At 41.7% G+C, this 13,800-nt stretch overlaps 1 protein-coding gene across 1 annotated transcript in view; it reads left to right on the top strand.

Annotated features, from left to right (window-relative positions):
• Positions 1–13,800, top strand: part of KIF13A (kinesin family member 13A) — a 227,097-nt gene that overhangs the window by 76,883 nt on the left and 136,414 nt on the right. The window lies entirely within an intron of this gene.

The following is a 13,800-nucleotide window of genomic DNA, read 5'->3' as shown; positions in this document are numbered from 1 at the left end:
AACGACAGCGATCCGTGACGTTGCAGCGTCCTGGATAGCGATCTCGTTGTGTTTGACACGCCGCAGCGATAAGGATCCCGCTGTGACATCGCTGGTCGTAGCTAGAAGTCCAGAACTTTATTTGGTCGTCAGGTCGGCGTGATTCGTCATGTTTGACAGCAAAAGCAACGATGCCAGCAATGTTTTATCATGGAGCTAACAACCAGCAAGAACTATAAGTACGTCACTGGATCGCTCCTGCATCGTTCTGCTGTTGCCGTGTTTGACGTCTCCTAGCGACCTAAACAGCGACGCTGCAACGATCGGCTCGTTGTCTATATCGCTGCAGCGTCGCTTAGTGTAACGGTACCTTTAGTGTATTGCAGCTGATACCTATGGTCCACTTATCCTTTCTTGTCATTGTTTTGTGATGACTTCCCGTACAATGCAGCATCACATGACCATGCCAACCATCGCTGGGTGCATCGTAATGTATAGTCTGGGACATTACTGCATGAGATACTGATTAGCCGTTGTAGTGACATCATGTGATGGGTAAGTCGCCTTAAGTAGTGATGACAAGAAGCAGTGGGGATCACCAGTGACTGTGCTGGAACAGCACAGGATTTTAAAGATTAGTATTTGCTTATTTTTTTTATAACACTGTGAGCCTGTAGATACCGATTTCCGAGTAGCGGATTACCACTAATGTACCCAAGAAAGAGTAAAGGACACAAAAAGACTTCAATCAAAGATGCTTAGTCCCATCTCAAGACTCAACAGAACATATATGTGAGTTATTTGGGATCCATACTTATCAACACATGTACTGAAAAGAGGTTTTATTCGACCACTGTATAATGGCCTATAACCATGTGTCCATAATTTAGCCTAGAGAGCTGTACTTTTCAAATACAGTATATGGCTGTAGGTATGCCCTACCACAGGGGTCCACGTTGCTCCCTTATATACACGAGTGTACATAAATAATTATCAAGGACAGGATTTGTAATCCTTAATTCCAAATCCCTGTCTCATCATTCATAATTGTATACACTCTAGGGGTATCAAAGCTACTAAATAAATCGTGGGATGAAACAGTTTTTTGGGGACCTGATTTATATCCTCTTATACAAGTCAACAAAAACCATGAAGGTTAGGCAGATAGTCAGTTCAATAAAGCGCAAGGAAGTTAGGAACAATCTCACTCATTCCAGCTTTCTGACTCATTCTCTGTCCATAGACCAGGGGATATTGCAATCAACTGGATCCCATCTTGGTCTCACCCAGACAAAACTCTTCTCCCCACGTGTTTTCTCAAATTCATCAGGGGAGTGGGGCACAAATCCTGTGCTCACTCTGGGCATAGGTTTGATGCCCCACTCCCCTGATGAATCTGCCTAACCTTCCTGGTTTCTGTTGAATTATATACCAGACTTATATTTTTACATGAAATGTGATGGGCTTAATGATGAAGCCTCTTTTCAGTACATGTGTTGATAAGTATGGATCCCAAATAACTCACATATATGTTCTGTTGAGTCTTGAGATGGGGCTAAGCCTCTTTGATTGAAGTCTTTTTGTGTCCTTTACTCTTTCTTGGGTACATTAGTGGTAATCCGCTACCTTTTATTATTCTATGGTACCGCACTTTTTGCACACGTGCACTTTATTTTAAAAATATTTTGTTCGTTTTTTCTGTGGGTTTAGTTTTTTAAATCGTTACCCAATAAAAGTTAATTTTTAGAATTATTCCAAGTTGTTACTACTCCTTTCTGGTGACAGCCTTTAATGATGCTACGAGCCAGACCATTATTTCATCTCCATCTCCCTAGCTCTTGTTTCTTTAACCAAGGCCTCATTGTACAGAACATTATAAACCTTGACATTTTAATCAGGTCATTACGGTTTGATATAAATCTTTGGCCCAAGACATTAAAATGTATGTTTCTGTGGACATAACAGAAAAATGAAATACGGTGACTCACTATGAAATCTTTCCTCCATTCAAAAGTTGGTTTTCATTCCCAGTGGAAAATGAACATTTACAGTCATGTAAGAGCTGATGGTTTGTGTGCTAGAAATGTAATGTTAATGATCCCGCCCTGAAAAATCATAATCAATCTACGTGCTCCATTTCCCAAGTAATAAGACTAGAAATAAGGCTCTATTCACATTTTGTTTTTTTTTCTGTATAGATCAGAAAAATCTTTTGATAGACATTTAACCTGACTTATGCGATGATTTGCGTATTGGTTCCATTTCCAAAAACAACATACCACTCGGTATAGATTTTTTGGTGGAATGCTTTTTTTTTTTGTGTGTATAGTTTGAAAAAAGCTGTGCCAATCTGTGTCAGTCAGGTGGTACCTAAAGGACAGGATTTTGGCGTATTTCTAACCTTTTGTGCCCTATGGATACACTAGGCATATACAAGAAGCATTTCATAGGACATGTGACAAATGTACAACTGTGCGCAGTGGGAACATGGCTGTGTCCGACCTCCATTCGTCTGATAAAGGTGTACTTAGAAAAAATTCTGTATCTCGTCGGGAGTAAACGATCTGATAAGTCACTGAAGATCGGGCAGAGAAGAAGGAGCACATGGCTGGTGTGTTCTGCACATATCATTAAAATCCTCCTGGAATTTCGTGGGATGAGTCAAATTCTTTCAGCAGCTGCTTCACTATCGGACATGATGGCAAAGACCACAGAACTGATTTTCTCCTCGCAGAGAGCAAATATTCGTGACCTATAATTAGCTGGAGCTTTCCCTGCCCTTGTATAGTCAATGCAAAATTCCACTTAATTTCTAACACCCAAGTACTAATGGATTTTGGAGTGTTTAGATTTACCGTTGTGAACATGAGATATAGGCACATGTTACACACAGGTCTGTGTGTGCAGGAGCCCGTATCATGGCATTAGGGTATGACACTATTTAAATGCTAAGGTTTTTTTATTTCTTATATCCTTAGTACACATGAAAATAAGCAATTTTGTAATATATCTTATCATATGAATCTGCTCCTTTCTCTGCCAAAATTGATTATTCATTGTTAAAATTCTCAATTCTTATGTAAAATCTGTATTCAGTGAAGACAGACTTTATCATTACTTAGATAGATGACAGCGGCTACTGATGAGATTCAACACTGTGGATCACAAGTTCCTTCTTACTATGCTCCGCTCCATCGGCCTCAAGGACATCGTCCTCTCCTGGTTCTCCTCCTACCTCTCTGACCGCTCCTTCACTGTATTTTTTTCTGGTTCCTCCTCCTCTCATCTTCTCCTTACTGTTGGGGTTCCTCAAGGATCAGTCCTCTGCCCCCTCCTCTTCTCTTTGAATACTGCCCCTATTGGATAATCAGTAATTTGGGGCGGCACGGTGGCGCAGTGGTTAGCACTGCAGCCTTGCAACGCTGGAGTCCTGGTTCGAATCCAAGGACAACATCTGCAAAGAGTTTGTATGTTCTCTCCGTGTTTGCGTGGGTTTCCTCCGGGTACTCCGGTTTCCTCCCACATTCCAAAGACATACTGATAGGGAATTTAGATTGTGAGCCCCATCGGGGACAGCGATGATAATGTGTGAAAAAATGTAAAGCGCTGCGGAATATGTTAGCGCTATATAAAAAATAAAGATTATCTCTATGCTGAGGACACCCAATTATACACCTCTACTCCTGACATCACACCTTCATTATTACAAAACACCAGTGATTTTCTTACCGCTGTCTCCAACATATTGTCCTGTCAAAAACTGAACTCCTTGTGATTCATCCCTCCATTAACCTACCTATGTCCGACATTGCCATCTTCGTGTGTGGTTCTACCATTACTCCCCAGCAACATGGCCGCTGTCTTGGGGTCATACTTGATTTCAGAGCTTTCATTAACCCCCCACATTTGATCTCTGGCTCGCTCTTGTTATTTACACCTCAAAAACATTTCTAAAATTCAACTGTCTCTTACTTTTGACTCTACAAAAACTCTTACTGTTGCTCTTATTCATTCTCGTCGGGTTTATTGTAACTCTCTACTAATCGGTCTCCCTCTTACCAAACTCTCCCCTCTTCAATTTGTCTTGAATGCTGCAGCCAGGATCATATTCCTTACCAACTGTTACACCAATGCATCTGCCTTGTGCCAGTCATTACACTGGCTACCCATCCACTCCATAGTTCAATATAAACTTATAACTCTCACCCACAAAGCGCTCCACGATTCAGCACCACCCTTTATCTCCTCCCTTGGCTCAGTCTACCACCCTACCCGTGCCCTCGATTCTGCTAATAACTTAAGGTTAACATCCTCAATAATCAGAACCTCCCACTCCCGTCTCCAAGACTACTTGCGTGCTGCGCCACTTTTTTGGAATGCACTTCCCAAGATAATACGATTAATCCCCAATATCCACAATTTTAAGCGTACCCTAAAAGCACATTTCTTAAGACTGGCCTACCATAGCCTCAACACATTTATTTTACTATTCCTGTATTGCCCATTCAAAATTTTCTTCATAACCAGGACCCTTGTATCATCTGTTCTCACACGCTTTATGCATTTAATAGCCCTCTGTGTCTGTACTTTTACACATACTGGTTGGTAACCAGTTCATGCAGCATTACATGAACACCCGATTTCTTACATTATGGCTGGTCAGGATAATGAAAGCAGTTGTTCCCCTATTTCCTCATAGATTGTAAACTTGCGAGCAGGGCCCTCATTCCTCTGTAATGTCTATTGTCTGTACAAGTCCCATCTAAAATGTAAAGTGCTGCGGAATATGTTGGTGCTATAGAAATAAAATTATTATTATTTCTAGGTAGACAGAAGGAGCTCTGCCTCTATCTCCTCCCATCCAGAGAGAATCTTATCAGTGCCAGTGTCCATCTATCTCTATAATGGGGAAGTCTGTCTTCACACATTACTTCAGAATTGAGAATTTTGATAATGACTTGAAATTTTGGCAGAGAAAGAAGCAAATCTGTCTGATAACATATATTACAAAATTGCTTATTTTCATGTGCACTGTTGATTTACGAAATAAAAATTAACATGACGGTTACTTTTTAACCTCTTTTTGACATGTGCCGTACATATACTGCTCTGCGTTAACTGCGTTCCTGCAAACAGCAGCATATGTACGGTTCTGCGGTCGTGCGGCCTCACACTGAATGCCTCGGAGATCGCATGCGGGTGTCAGCTGTGTATGAGAGCTGATACCTCGCAGCAACGCCCACGATCGGTGTTGGCACCGATTGCGGGCATTTAACCTCTCTGATTCCGCTATCAGCAGTGACAGCGGCATAGAGGAGCATCGCGCAGGGAATCTGTTCCCTGCGCGTTTCCATCAGGACAATGCGATGCAATCGTGTTGTCCTGATGATCTCAATGGAGACCCTCGACTCCAAGATGGCCGCGGGGTCCTGCAGGGAAGGTGTCTTGTGAGTGCCTGCTGAATGCAGGTGCGCATGCCTCCTTCCCTGCCTTTTAGAGTGTCAGATCAGAGATCTGATGTAATACAGTAATGTTCCATTCTGGGACAAAAAAGTAAAAAAAAAAAAATTATATATATATATATATATATATATATATATATATAGTGTAAAAATATATTTTTTTAAATCATTTAAGACTTTTTTTCCAATAATTACATTTATTTATGTAAATAAAAAACAAAACAATAAAAGTACACCTATTTGGTATAGCCGTGTCCGTAACAACCCGCTCTCTAAAACTGTCAGACTAGTTAACCCCTTCAGTGAACACTAAAAAAAAAAAAAGCTAAAAAACAATGCTTTATCATACCACTGAACAAGAAGCAATAACATGCAATCAAAAAGATGGATGTAAATAAAAATGGTACAGCTGAAAACGTAATCTTGTCCCGGAAAAAAACAAGCCGTCATACAGCTCCATCAGCAGAAAAATAAAAAAATTATAGCTCTCAGAATAAAGCGATGCAAAAATAATTATTTTTTCTGTAAAATAGTTTTTTTTTGTGTAAAAGCACAAAACCATAAACTATATAAATGAGGTATCGCTGTAATCGTACTGACCCGAAGAATAAAGCTGCCATACCAATTTTAACACACGTGGAACGGCATAAAGAAAAATCCCCCAAAACACTTCCTGAATTGCTGGTGTGTGTTCATTCTGCCTCCAAAAATTGGAATAGAAAGCGATTAAAAAATGTCATGTGCCCTAAAATGGTACCAATAAAAATGTCAACTCGTCCGGCAAACAACAAGCCATAACATGACTGTTGGCCGAAATATGGAAACTGATAGCTTTCAAAATATGGCAATGCAAAAAGTAGTTTTAACAAAAAAAGCGTGTTTTAGTGTGTAACAGTAGCCAAACAGAAAAAACTGTATAAATCTGCTATTGCTGTAATCGCACCGACCCAATATCTAGTCATGTAATCACTAAAACCGCACAAGGATCGCCGTAAAAATAAAAAATAAATGTGATCCCCAAACGTTATATAAAATGTTCATAACAAAAGCTTCAAATCAATTCAGAAAAAAACCTAGTCCCCACTCAGGTCCGTCATCTGTTAACAGAAATATAGGGGCTTCCACATTACGGGTAGCACCAAGGCTCTGGAAAAGCGTTATGTCTCCTGCTTTCCACCAAAAGAAATCTAGCAAATGCTGCTCCCCCAGATTCCATTTTCTACTGTTGCCCTTGGAAAAAATAAACATTTTTGGGCTAAAATAAAATTTTTGTGTGAAAAATGTGATTTTTTTTTTTTTTTTTTTTTTTAATTTTCACTGCTCAACGTTATAAATTTATGTAAAGCACCTGGGTGATCAAGGTGCTCACCACACATTTGAATACATTCCTTAAAGGGTCTAGTTTCCAAAATCAGGTCACTTGTGGGGGTGTTTTTGCTGTTTAGGCAGAGCACCACTGTTCAGGCACATCAGGGGCTCTCCAATCCAAACGCGACATGACGCTAATTATTCCAGCAAATTTTGTATTCAAAGTCAAATGGTGCTCTTTCCCTTCTGAGCCCTGCCGTGCTCCCAAACAGTGGTTTACCCCAATATATGGGGTATTGACATGCTCACCAGAAAATGGACCTCAAAAATTGTTGTGCTATTTCTCCTGTTACCCTTGTGGAAATAAAAATTTGGGGTCTAAAGTAAAATTTTTGTGAAAAAAGTTAAATGTTAATTTTTTCCTTCCACATTCTAAAAATTCCTGAGAAGCTTCTGAAGGGTTAATAAACTTAATGAATGTGGTTTTGAGCACTTCAAGGGATGCAATTTTTAGAATGGTGTCACTGTTGGATGTTTTCTGTCATATAGACCCCTCAAAATCACTTGAAATGTAATGTGGTCCCTAAAAAAAAAATTGTTTTGTAAATTTTGTTGAAAAATTAGAAATCACTGGTCAACTTTTAACTCTTATAACTTCCTAGTAAAAAAACATTGTTTCAAAAATTGGGCTCATGTAAAGTAGACAAATGGGAAATGTTGTTTAACTATTTTGTGTTACCGAACTCTGATTTAAGGGCATGAAACTTAAAAGTTTGAAAATATCAAAATTTCCGTTTTTTTTTATTTTTGCAAATAAACGCAAGTCATATTGAAGAAATTTTACCAATACCATGAAGTACAATATGCCGCAATAAAAATCAGTGGGATACATTGAAGCGTTCCAGAGTTCTTACCTCATAAAGTGACATTGGTCAGAAATGTAGAATTTGGCCCGGTTATTTAACTATATAGAAACATGGAAGATTTGGTAGGTAAAATGTTTAGTTGTGTTTTAACCCCTTAACGACCACTGATACACCTTTTAATGGCAGCAGGTAAGAGTACTTATTCCTCAGTGCTTCTTATTAATGGCGCTGATAAATAAGGTTAGAACTCCCCCCTGCGTCGGAAATTCTCTTGAGAACATGATTTGGGTCGGTTTTATACAGTCACCAGTGTTGCGATCGCCGTTATTCCAAATAACGGCGACCGCAAAAAAAAAAGTCAGATTAACTATTTATTTCTCTCTCCTCTATGATCTAGCACATCACAGGAGTGAGAAATGGGATCCCCCAAGCCCCCGGTACCTCTTGCATCCCCTGGTGATGTCCCCCTGCACTCAGCATCTTCTGCCAGGAAGATGATGGCGGGCGCATGCGCAGTGCGCCGGCCGAGATCTGCCTGCCAGCACCCGGAAACAATGGGAGATTTCTCCTATTGGTTCGTTTTGATCACTGTGATAGGGTCTATCATAGTGATCAAAATAGAAAATAGTAAATCAAACCTCCCTATATCACCCCCTTAAATAAAAATAATTAATAAAGTAAAAATAATAAAGTAAAAAAGTATATTTATTTCTCAGTTAGGGTTGAGATTAGAGCTAGGGTTAGGGTTGGGGTTAGAGCTAGGGTTAGGGTTGGTGCTAGGGTTGTGTTAGGATTGGGGCTAGGGTGGGGGTTAGGGTTGGGATAGTGATAGTGTTGGGGTTGAGTTAGGGTTGGGCTAAGGTTGGGCTAGGGTTGGAGTTAAGGATGTGTTGGGCATAGGGTGGTGTTGGGGTTAGGGTTATAGTTGAGATTAGAGGTGTGTTGGGGTTAGAGCTGTGTTAGGTTTTTAAGTTAGAATTGGGGGGTTTCCACAGTTTAGGTACATCAGAGGGTCTCCAAACATGACATGGCGCTCACCATTGATTCCAGCCAATTTTGCGTCAAAAAAGTCAAACGGTGCTCCCTCCCTTCTGAGCCCTGCCATGTGCCAAAACAATGGCTTTCCCCTATATATGGGGTATCGGTGTACTCAGGATAAATTGCACAAAGAATTGTGTGGCCAATTTTCTCCTGATACCATTGTGAAAATAAAAAAAGTTTGGCTTCAAAGTAATTTTTTGTGAAAAAGCAAAATGTTCATTTTTTCCTTCGACATTGCTTTAATTCTCGTGAAGCACCTAAAGGGTTAATAAACTTTTTGAATGTGGTTTTGTGCACCTTGAGGGGAGCAGTTTTTTAGAATGGTGTTACTTTTGAGTATTTTCTGCTATATTGAGCCCCCAAACTCCCTTAAAATGTGAGGTGGTCCCTAAAAAAATGTCTTTTGTTGGAAAAATGAGAAATCGCTGGTCAACTTTTAACCTTTGTAACTTTCTAACAACAAAAAATTATGTTTCCAACATTGTGCTGCTGTAAAGTAGACATGTGGGAAATGTTATTTATTAACTATGTTGTGTGACACCACTCTCTGAAATTGAAAGTTTGAAAATTGCAAAATTTTTGCCAAATTTCCGTTTTTTCATAAATAAGTCATATCGAAGAAATTTTACCACAAACATGAAGTACAATATGTCACGAAAAAAGTCTCCGAATCAGTGGGATCCGCTGAAGCATTCCAGAGGATTAACCTCATAAAGTGACTGGTTAGAATTGTAAAAATTGGCTTGGTCACAAAGTACAAAATTCACTCTGTCAATTAGGGGTTAAGCATTATAAAAGTTAATGTTTTACCTAGTTTCTTACATATAATTTTTTATATAAAGTGTTACTTTTGTGACTTTCCCCATATTGAAGCTTAATTCAGCTTTATTCATCTACAAGCCCAGACAGGTCAATGTAGGGCTTAGCGCTGTAGGACACAAGCGCTATACATAGAGAATGAATGGCCTCTAAGCTGTTGTGCTTGGAATGCTCTCCACTATGGCACTCACATGCTTCTGCTTTTTATAGATGGATTCAACAGAAGGCAATTAACCATGACTTTCCTAAACATCCCCCGTTGTTTCTTCCTCATCTCTCACTTGCTTTTGCACTGTTAGAAACCATCTATCGTGACTCATTTTTCAGTTTTCAGATTGATTTGGCAAACAGTGGTAGAAAATGCTCTACGTCCTCGGAGACCAGACCAGCCAAGACATTGCTCAAGTTGTCCCTTCCTTACTTTGTGCTATGAAATAAAAATTAGTCATACTATATATGTCTCATTCTTCACAAATATTATTGAATATTTCAATATTGAAGGGACTGTGCCGTTACATAGATCTGCAGTGGTACATTAATGCAGGGCATAACTACAAAGTTCTGGGTCCTCATAGTAAACTTTAAAATTCCTTTCCTTCCTAAGTGGTTCCATAAAAATAAATATTAGCCCATACAAGTGAATGTAGTTCTGGTCCACAAAGGCAATCATTCCGGGGACTCATGGCTGAGGTCTCCTCTTATTAGTCAGTGACTTTCCTCTTTCTTCTCCCATCTGGTACAGACATTTATTACTGAGCCTACTTATTTATTACACAAACTCCCCCAATACAATGCCTAATCATGTTTCATTCTTTTTTCTTTATGTGGCCATAGCTGCCAGGTTCCTTTGTGCTAAACTGGCTGGAACCACATAAGGGAAGAAGCAAAAAGAGATTTTCTTCCTTTTCCCAAGCAAGCAAGGACAGGTAGAAAACAGTCTGCCGAGGCTGTGATTCCAGGCGTTACCATTCAACACTCCCCTTCTTCCCAGGACATGCTGGATTTGATCGGGTGTGCTTGGCATAAATGAAATTAAAAATGTACAGCTTTTATGATACCTATGGCCGTTGGCACACAAGGGTCCTAATCTTTTGTGCCATGCTAAGAATGGCCTGGTGGGAAACGGTTGTTGTAGGGCCCCTGGACCGAGTGGCCCAGTCACAGCTGCGGCCACTGCAACTCTTGTAGTTACATTACTGCACGAAAAAGAAAGCTTGCTGAAAAAATGATCTTAATTAAAAATAAAAAAAAATTAAATGACGTGCCTGCCGACCGCACGGGAACGCAACAAGTTGCGTTTTGTGTGGACGGCGGGTGCATGAAAGCAACGCATCCGCATGTCCTGCATACCCATTGTTAAAGATAGGTACACAGGACGCATGCGGAAGTAGGTGGGGCTTAAAGGAGGAAGTACGCAGCCCTCCGCAGAGCCCCCGAATGCTAATGTGAACCCGGCCTTACCCAGTAGCCAAGTACAGGTGAAGGGAGAGGTAACTGCTCACCTTTTGGGGTTGCGAAACCCACAGAAACAGCTGTTGCAGCACCCTAAGGACAGGAAAATCTGCCAAGTTAGCATTTGTTTGGAGGATAGGAGTGGTGATCTGCACTGCCGAGGAGATATTCCCAATAAGGATGTGATATAGGAATAACAAACCAGTTTATTTTTACTGCATTCCTGTGACACTGATTCCCTTCTCTCAGACATGCTGTGAGGGAAAGTCAAGGAGTCCAAGATCAAAAGCCTGGAGGATACTTCAAAGGCAAAGGGAAAAGACAAACTGATAGTCAGAGGCAGAGTGCTTCAAAGGCAAAAGTGGTAGTAGAAACGAGTAGTCAAAAGGCAAATCCGAGGTCTGGTAACAAAGATCCTAAAATCAGAACATAGAGCAAAGCTACATCTGGCAGTGTTCTGATCATTACTAGCCAGCTGAATAGCCAGGAAATCACCATGAACAGGTGACACCTGGAGGAGACCCCACAGACCCGGTCAGGTTGGACAGCTGGGCTGTCATTCCCAATACTGACAGCCCAGCACGTCCCTGCCTCAAATTGGATGACTGGGATGTGATTCACAGTACGAACAATACTGTCAGCTCAGCATGCCCTTGATCCTATAGGGTGGCTGAGCTGTCACTCACAGCCTCATTAGGGCACTGTGAGTAGTGGAATCATGACAGTTTCAAATTTGGACTAACGTTTTCATCAGGAGAACCACAGTAACAATGTTTATGATTATTACATTGCTTCCCCTGATGAAGAAGTTAGTCCATCTTTGAAACATATCTATATACATAATTGTCTAAGGGTCACTTCCGTCAGTCTGTCTGTCCTTCTGTCACGGTTATTCATTCGCTGATTGGTCTCGGCAGCTGCCTGTCATTGCTGCTGCGACCAATCAGCGACGGCCACAGTCCGATTAGTTCCTCCCCTACTCCCCTGCACTCACTGCCCGGCGCCCGCTCCCTAATCCCCCTCCACTCACCGCTCACACAGGGTTAATGGCAGCGGTAACGGCCCGCGGTGTAACGCACTCAGTTACCGCTGCTATTAACCCTGTGTGTCCCCAACTATTTACTATTGATGCTGCCTATGCAGCAGCAATAGTAAAAATGTCATGTTAAAAAAAACAAACAAACAAAAAAAAAACCTGCTATACTCACCCTCCGCCTCCTTTCTCGCTCCTCGCCACGCTCCCGGGACCGCTCCATTGCAAGCGGTAGCTTCCGGTCCCAGGGCTGGTGTGCAACAAGGACCTGCCGTGACATCACGGTCATGTGACCGCGACGTCATCATAGGTCCTGCTCACACAAGCCCTGGGACCAGAAGGTGCCGCTTGCAATGGAGCGGTCCCGGGAGCGTGACGAGGAGCGGGAAAGGCGGCGGATGGTGAGCATAGCAGGACTTCAACGGGCCTTCGGAAGGTGAGTATATGTTTATTTTTTTTTTAAAGTCTCTATACTACGTGGCTCTGTGCTGGGCAATATACTACGTGGCTGGGCAATATACTATGTGGCTGGCCAATATACTATGTGGCTGGACAATATACTCCGTAGTTGGGCAATATACTACGTGGCTGGGCAATATACTACGTGACTAAGCAATAAACTATGTGGCTGGGCAATATAGTATGTGACTGGGCAATATACTACGTAGCTCTGCTATATACTACGTGGCTGGACAGTATACTACGTGACTGGGCAATATACCGTACTACGTGGCTGGGCAATATACTTTGTGACTGGGAAATATACTACGTGGCTCTGCTATATACTATGTGGCTGGGCAATATACTACGTCACTGGGCAACATACTACGTGAATGGGCAACATACTACGTGACTGGGCAACATACTACGTGACTGGGCAACATACTACGTGACTGGGCAATATACTACGTGGCTGGGCATTATACTACGTGACTGGGCAATATACTACGTGGCTGGGCAATATACTACGTGGCTGGGCAATATACTACGTGGACATGCATATTCTAGAATACCCGATGCGTTAGAATCGGGCCACCATCTAGTTAATAATAAATTGCTTTGTTATTCCTACATCATGTTCTCTGGATCCTTATTGGGAATATCTCCTCAGCAGTGCAACACCACTCCTATCCTCCAAACAAATGATCAGACCCTGACACTATCTTTTGTAGTGAATCAACAAAGAAGTGTGAGCAAAGTTCATTATGATGGGAGGGGGAGCAGGGTAAGCTGTGTTACGTTTAGAGGTGTTATCAGTCATTGTAACCCTTATGGTACCTTCACACTGAACAACTTTCCAACGATCACGACCAGCGATACGACCTGGCCGTGATCGTTGGTAAGTCGTTGTGTGGTCGCTGGGGAGCTGTCACACAGACAGCTCTCTCCAGCGACCAACGATCAGGGGAACGACTTCGGCATCGTTGAAACTGTCTTCAACGATGCCGAAGTCCCCCTGCAGCACCCGGGTAACCAGGGTAAACATCGGGTTACTAAGTGCAGGGCCGAGCTTAGTAACCCGATATTTACCCTGGTTACCATTGTAAAAGTAAAAAAAACCAAAAAACTACATACTCACATTCTGATGTCTGTCACGTCCCCTGACTGTGTCAGCGCCGGCAGGAATAGCGGTGACGTCACCGCTGTGCTCTGCTTTACGGCCGGCGCTGACACAGTGCAGGGAAACTCTAGGCCGGAGCGCATGCATTAGCAGCGCTCCTGCTGAAAGCAGTTTTAACCCTGTGGACGCCGGGGGACGTGACAGACATCAGAATGTGAGTATGTGCTGTTTTTTTTTTTTTTTAACTTTTACAATGGTAACCAGGGTAAATATCGGGTT

The sequence above is a fragment of the Ranitomeya imitator genome, chromosome 6, assembly GCF_032444005.1.
Source record: "Ranitomeya imitator isolate aRanImi1 chromosome 6, aRanImi1.pri, whole genome shotgun sequence".
NCBI lineage: Eukaryota > Metazoa > Chordata > Amphibia > Anura > Dendrobatidae > Ranitomeya > Ranitomeya imitator.
This window is presented reverse-complemented; position numbering and strand designations above follow the sequence as displayed.